General features: G+C 40.4%; 1 long non-coding RNA gene across 2 annotated transcripts in view; it reads left to right on the top strand.

Moving 5' to 3' along the window:
* Positions 1-251: 251 nt before the first annotated feature.
* LOC128247315 (uncharacterized) overlaps positions 252-7,998 on the top strand; it is a 12,625-nt gene continuing 4,878 nt past the window's right edge. For both annotated transcript variants that reach the window (XR_008263694.1, XR_008263693.1), the window contains exons 1-2: positions 252-610; positions 4,947-5,056. This is a non-coding gene — a long non-coding RNA (uncharacterized LOC128247315). The remainder of the gene's footprint in view (positions 611-4,946; positions 5,057-7,998) is intronic.

The following is a 7,998-nucleotide window of genomic DNA, read 5'->3' as shown; positions in this document are numbered from 1 at the left end:
AAAGGGTGAGTGTCGCAGACTTGAGTAACATCCAACGATCACTGGAGATTTTGCCGAAAATCAGGGTTTTTATAACTACTCATACACGAATCATAGAACCGTAACTCCGTGAAAGATTTCTTCAACGAAGTTCATAATTCGTATATGGGCAGTAATTTTTAACCAATGAGAAATCAATAATTTCTCATGTTCGGGCAAACGAACTTACGTTCTCTCTCCGCCTCTTATGAGTGCTACACTCCTAACAAAGCTGAACCGTAGAAGGCAGGCATTCTCCAAATACAAGAATTTGCAAATACGGCTGTAAGTCGTTTTAATCTTGATACTGCATGCAAATTACAGTATTTGTACAGAAAGAGATAAAGGCATTTGTATTCATATACAAGAGGTGGTTATGTTTGACTGTTACATCATTTGGAAACGCAGCAGGAAGAAAATATATCTGACCGCTTGGGTTGCGTCGTCCAAAAGCTACACATTAAATTCTCCCACAATGCAACACCACGACGTGCGCCATCCAGTGGCCAATGGATGAGACAACTGGTTTCAAGGGAGGTAACTGTCTACATCCCTGCCTCCTTGCAAGACTCGAAGTCGGAACTAAAGAACGGTGGGTAGAAAGTTGAGGGAATACAAACGCAGAGAATGCAAAGAGGCAGCAGTGAGAGAAATGTGTACAATGTGAAAAAGAAAGAAACATTGAGAAAAAAATCTGCATGCACAGAGAACAAAAGAAAATGCGACAGGCATACAAAACGAAAACAACAGTGTGTGTGGTGCTTGTGGACATATATACAACTGTATGGACGTATGTGATTCATGGCAAACAGTGTGTATGTGTGTAGTGTGGACATATATATAAATGTCTCTGTGTGTTTTTTTTTCTCTTTTTGTAACAAGAATGTGAAATTGGAAAACACATGAGTATCACCGTAACAGTTAAAGGCAGGAAGTCATATAAAAATTATTTTTGATAGTCTTTTTGGCCAATGTACTGACCTGCACGAACGTGTTGAGGTTGGTATAGAGTGTCTTTGCAATTTGTTTTATTAGGTGTAGGTGCTTGTGGTGGTGGGCATGAATATGTATGTGGAAAGATAGGTGTGTCCGTTTTGGTGAATGCTTTTTTAACTCTGTTGACAGAGACAGTTATATTTTTCCGTTTATATTCACAGTAAACAGTTTCTCTGTGCACTTAATTACACGGTAAGTACCAGAATTAGGTGGCGTCAATGGACCCTTAGCGGAATCGTTCTGGATAAACACATGCATCCATGTGGATATGTCAGTAGGAACCGTAGAATATACAGACTACTGTCTAGTCAACGTTGGAGGTAGGTCCGCAAAGAAGGATCTAAGTTGAGTGAAGTTGGATCAGCATTCTATACATCAATGGGTGCTAACATTTGGCCAGGTAGTGCCAAAATGGTGCCATACAAGAGTTCGGCAGAAGAGTATCCCAAATCTACATTGATAGCTGAACGGCAGCCCAGTAGAACAATAGGAAAGAACTCTGACCAATGATGAGGTTTAGGAACAGCATGAATCGTGGCTTTTAGCTGCCTATGAAAACGCTCTACCATTCCGTTCGCAGCGGGGTGGTAGCTTGTGGTGTGAATATGCTGTATTCCGAGCAATCATGACAGTTCACGAAATAGACTGGCGACCACGATCAGTCGTAATCCTGGAGGGTACTCCAAAACAAGAGATCCAACCTGAAATGAGTGCTCTGGCAACAGAGATTGCAGAAATGTCTGCTGGAGGAATGGTTTCAGGCCATCTGGAGAATCTGTCAATGCAGGTCAGGATATATGTGAACCCGCAACCGAGAGGCCATGGACCAACAATGTTGATATGAATGTGCTGGAAATTGGAATCTGGCAGCTAGAAGTGCTCCAAAGGAACTCACACATGTCTGTGTATTTTCGCACGCTGACAATGTAGACAGGCGTATGAGCAAACAGTAATAGAACATCGCATATTCGGCCAGAAAAATCGAGCCAAAATAAGCTTAACTGTGGTCGCAATGCCTAGATGTGATAGCGAGTGCAAGGCTTCGAAAACAGGACGACGATAATGATCGGGGACCAGGGATCAGGGTGACCTGGTGGAAACATCCTAAAGAATGGTCCCTTCAGATGATGGAAGAGGCAGGTTCTTGAATTTGCAACAGGAAAACTGTGGAGAAGTCACATCCAAAGAGTCCAAGGAAGGTTGGTCTGCAGCCATAGCGACCAGATCAATTGAGGCAGGAGACAAAGAATAAACTGGGAGGCGAGACAGGGTGTCTGCAGGAATGTTGTCAGTGCCCGCAATGTGGCGAATGTCACTGATGAACTGCGAGATATAATCCAAGTGCCTGGTCTCTCTGGGCGAGTACCGGTCAGTTTTGGTAAACAGTGCAAACATTAACAGTTTATGATCAGTGAAAACCGTGAACTCCCTACCCTCGAGAAGGTGAGCTATGTTCTTCACCACAAAATTCTTTGCTGAAAACGCTGTAACGCAATTCAGCAGGTTGCAGCTGACAAGAAAAGTAAGCCAGGGGTTGAGTTTGTCCATTTACAGTTTGTTACAACACAGCACCCACAGCTAAATCTGAAGCGTCAACTGTTAGAGACAGACTGGCGTCAGGAGCAGGATGAGCCAAAAAGGATGAATTGGCTAGCTCTGTTTTGGCCTTTTTGAAAGCTTGCAAAGCAGTAGGAGACAATGAAATATTAGCATTTTTAGTTGGCTGTCCTTTTAAAAGCTGGGTCAAAGGAGACAACTTTTTTGCACAGTTGGGAATGAATCTTCTATAGAAATTAATTAGACCCAGAAATGTTCTTAACTGTTTTAAAGACACAGAAGAAGACAAACGTTTGATGGCCTCAAATTTAGAAGGAAGCATCTATGAGGTGTCCCAAGCTGGAAGATCCAAACTCACACTTGGACGGATTGATCTTCACACCAAAAGAGCGCAAACGTTGGAACAACTGTGTTAAATGCTGGATATGTTGATCTTGAATGGTGCTGGCAATTAGGAGATCATCCACATATGCGAAAACAAAAGGTAAGCCACGAATGACCGCATCAATAAATCTCTGGAATGTGCTTGCTGCGTTACGAAGCCCAAAAGGTATGGATAAAAATTCAAATGCTCTGAAAGATGTTGTTACTTCTTCCGGGTTAATGGGAATTTGATGGTATGCGCATACCAAGTTGATTTTGGAAAAAGTTTTGCATTCATGTAGGGCAGAAGTAAAATCCTGGAAAATGTGAAATTGGATAGCGATCTGGAACCGTGACAGTATTAAAGTCACCACAAGGACGAAAATCGACGGCGCTTTTCTTTGCTAAGTGCAGAGGCATGGCCCATGGGCTCTTGGAAGGACGAATGAGGCCAAGCTGGAGCATATGCTCGAATTCAGCTCTGGCAATCTGCAGCTTTTCTGGAGACAAACAACGAGGTCTGGAAAATACAGGAGGTCCTTTAGTCATTATAAAATGCTTAGTAGAATGAGCTGGCTTGAATACCAAATCCATTAATTCGGGAAATGATGCAAGTAACTATAGATACATGTTTCCTGCAACAGCTACAAAGAATGAAGGACTCACAGCAGGAACAGTAGTATCCTCTACGGAGGCAGTGAGGAAAGTGGTACTATCCAAAAGTCGACGTCCCTTGACATACACCAGGAGTGAATAATGGTGAAGAAAATCTGCCCCCAAAATTAGATGTGGTAAGTCAGCAATAACGAAAATCCACCGAAATACTTTACAGAGTGACAAATCGAGAGTAAGGGAGATTTGACCGTAAGTCCTGATAGCAGAATGGTTAACCGCGAACAAAGAAATGTCTGAGAGAGCAGGATCGGTGAACGTATACCGTCGAGGCCAAATGCTAACATTGGCTCCTGTGTCTACCATAAAAGACTTTGAAGATTTTGTGTCTCAGACGAAGAATGCACAGTGAGGATTTTCAATGGGGGAGACGACTGACGTGCACAGGGTCTCCCTAGCTTGTTTTCTGCAGGAGTGTAAGAGCAGGGCTGTATACATTGATGAACTTGATCCTTGAACCGTCTGTGGTACCAGCAAACCGGAGGGGCTGGTAGTGCGAGGTCACGTGAAGAAGAACGCTGTCTAGGCCAGTTTCTTAAACGGGACCTTGAAGAAGAAAGACAAGAGCGATCCCTAAAGAGGCGCGAAACCTGCTGAGTGTGTTCCTGGATCACTTTCAAGGTCTCTGAAGATTGTTTATCTGCCTTGATGGAAGAAGTTTTAGAGGAGGCACCGGCGATGATATTATCCAAAGAGAGGTTTTTGGAGAACTCAAGAATCCTGTCTGCTGTGGTGTCCAACAGATGTACCAGTGCTGACTGGATGCTGAGTGGCATACCAGAAAAAAAAAATGAGTTGTTTAACAAAGGCCTGACCCTCGTAAGAGTCAGCTGCAAGCTCTCGTAGCCGTCTCAAAAACTCAGTTCATTTTCTGTCTCCCAAATATTCATCCTGCAGCAATGAGCAGAACTTGCTCTCAGCGGACAGAGAGTTTCTGCGTAGCACCTTGGACTCGAATTCTTCGTAGGACACCCCATCTGGTGTATCCGTCAGCAAATCTCCAACAGACGAAACGAGTGGGGACGGTAAGCTGGAGAATGCGATGTGCAGTTTGGCCAGTATCTGGCGAGTACTGGTAGCAATAAAGTAGGATTCCAGTTGCGAAAACCATATTTTTGCTTCCCCATGGAATTGAGGAAGTGGAAAATTGCTCATTTTATAAAGGCAGAAAACCCGTTGAGAAGAAAGGAATGTCAAGGAACGCCAAAACAAAGTTTGAATGTGAAAAAATGAAATTTTTAGATGTCGACTGTTTAGAGCAGTTAACAGTTCTACTTGTCTGTTTTTCTTTTCATTCGCTGTAAGCTTGTAAAATGTAAACTTGTCTATTTGTTTTTCAGGGTCACCATTTTTAGGAACTTTTGCTCCTAACAAAGAAAGCTGAAATGTAGAAGGCAGACATTCTCCAAATACAAGAATAAAAGGATGATAAGAACTTGCAAATATGGCCGTAAGTCATTTTAATTTTGATACTGCATGCAAATTACAATATTTGTATAGAAAGAGATAAAGGCAGTTTCTTTGCGTTCCTATTCATATACAAGAGGTGGTTATTTTTTACTGTTACATCACTTGAAATCGCAGCAGGAAGAAAATACAACTAATGACTTTGGTTGCACCGTCCAAAAGCTATAAGCTTTAATTCTCTCACAATGCAACACTACAACATGCACCATTCAGTGGCCAATGGATGAGACAACTGGTTTCAAGGGAAGTAACTGTCTACAATGTGAACCCTGCTGAGAGGAGTCACACCAAATACTTATGTCAGAGAATAACCTAAATAACCATAGACAGGAATTAGTGATATTCTGTAAGCATTTCTATAATAAATCCTTCAACAGGTTCCCGAGATAACTTTTACCTTATTGGTCAAGATGGGTATGATACCTAAAGGATAAATACAAATCATCTTACCAAATTATATATATATATATATATATATATATATAATTGTGACCACATGTGCATCGTTGGCGATTTTCTTTCTCTGCCTTCACTTCTTTGGACTTTTCCTATATTTCTGACGAAGATCTCCGATCGAAATGTTAAGTCCTTTTTCTTTTCTTTCCTTTCCTGAGCTCCAGTAACATTGTACTTATTCCACGTCCTTGTGTTGTTTTTCGTGTTTTTTCTTGCTTGTTCATGTTTGAATTGACTATATGTGTGTGTGTGTGCGTGTATATATATATATGTGTGTGTGTGCGTGTGTGTACGTGTTTCTATTTTGTAAAATATCTAAAAGTCTTTTAAACTTTTAAAATTTTATTTTATTTAATTATTTATTAAAATCATTATTATCATTGTCCATGTCCTTTATCAACTTTTTTCTGAAAGGGTGAGGAGACTGTCGGAAAATTCATATGATCCGTTTTTACATAACTTTCAGGAAAATGAATATCTTTTAATGAAATTCTATAGTAACACCTTTCAAATAACATAGATTACGATTATAAAGAAATTTGTGGGGTAAATGTTTTCCGAAGGAGTGGGGAGTGGACTATATATATATATATATACATATATATATCATCAAAATAAGCAACAAGGATATCCAATGCTAATGCAGTACGATCGTTTCATGCGACTCCATTTATTTAAGCAATGTGAACTTTACATGAAATGTAAAATGCAGAGCAATCCTCAGCTGCACAAAGATATGGAAATTTACTGAAATTTCATTTCAACAGAAAAAAAGTGAGATTGCAGCCACGTATGTCCGGCCCCTGTTAAGAATACTCCTGATACATTGGGCAATATGATATGCTTGAAAAGATCTGTTGAATCAAGTATAACCAATATCGAAGCTGTGGCCAGTGCCCCCTGACTGGCTCCCGTGCCGGTGGCACATAAAAAGCATCATCCAAATATGGCTGATGCCAGGTCTGCCTGACTGGCTACCATGCCGGTGGCATGCAGAAAGCACCAACCAAATCTGGCCGATGCCAGTACCCCCAGACTGGCTCCTGTGCCAGTGGTACGTAAAAAGCACCATCCAAATGTGATTGATGCCAGGCCCACCTGACTGGCTCTTGTGCTGGTAGCATGTAAAAAGCACTCACTATACTCTTAGAGTGGTTGGCGTTAGGAAGGGTATCCAGCTGTAGAAACCTTGTCAAATCAGATTGGAGCCTGGTGCAGCTGCTGGCTCTCCAGACCTCAGTCAAACCGTCCAACCCATACTAGCATGAAAAATGGACGTTAAACGATGATGACGATGACGATTATTATTATTATATGAAAACTCACAGCTTATTTTGCTGAGTATGATGGAAAGTGTCAGCTGTCTACAGCCAGCAGACTAAGGTGACACTTGTTTACTGGTCATGCTTCAAGAACCCTGCAAAGAATTGTTGCAGTTCCAAGCAAAGCTGATTTTTGTAGGTGTTCTACCTTTACACTTGCACCAATCTTTTTCAGCCATGTTAGTAGTTGAGTGCTGATACTTCTAAGTGCACCAATTACAATTGGTATCACGTCTACTTTCTTCATTGACCACAACCTTCATAGTTGTTTATTTTTCTTCTTTCGCACTGATTCTGTTGTCACTAGGGCATGCTATGCTGATTATTGTACATGTTCTTTCTTTTTTATTCACCACAACAACGTCCAGTTTCCAATGTCTGGTTGGATGATAGCACTGGATCATTGCATCCTACAGGATTTTGCAATTCTCATTTTCGGTGACTCCTTCTGGAGTTTTCTCAAACCATATCTTTGCTCTTTGTAAGCCGTGATTTCCACAGAGCTCCCAATGGACCATTCTTGCCACATTGCCATGACATCTTTTGTATTTGCGTTGTGCCAATTTCAGGCATTCACTAATGATGTGCCATACTGTTTCACCCCTCTCCCCACACATTCTGCATTTGTTTCCCACCACATCAAAACCCACAGTCCACCTGTTGCTGCATGACCCCAAAGGTGTCATGCAGCAACAAGAAAAGTTCAGTACAGAACAAGAAAATTTTTTCTTAAAATATTGCAGCTAAGGATAAAATTTCAAAGAATATTTACATTTAGAAAATATTAGCTTTTATTAAAACTAAAAATTTCATTACAAGTTATTACTTGTTACTTCTATTAAAAATAAAAATAGCTCAATGAAAATATTTTTTGCATTTAAAAAAAAATTCATTTTTTTAATTATTAATTAATTAGAAATTTGAAAATAGGTTATAAAAAATAATAGTAGTACATAATTAGTACAATAAATAGAATAATACAAAAATTAGTTATATATTACAGTGAAAAATCTACCTATAACAACAAACTCACAGTAAAATTTGCTTGAGTTATTGTCTAAGTTATTGCCAAGTTTTCACATTTTTAGTCTTGACCCAATGCCTATAATCCAAGTGGAATCACCTACATACAACCCCCCCCCCCCCC

The sequence above is a fragment of the Octopus bimaculoides genome, chromosome 3 (assembly GCF_001194135.2).
Source record: "Octopus bimaculoides isolate UCB-OBI-ISO-001 chromosome 3, ASM119413v2, whole genome shotgun sequence".
Lineage (NCBI taxonomy): Eukaryota > Metazoa > Mollusca > Cephalopoda > Octopoda > Octopodidae > Octopus > Octopus bimaculoides.
This window is presented reverse-complemented; position numbering and strand designations above follow the sequence as displayed.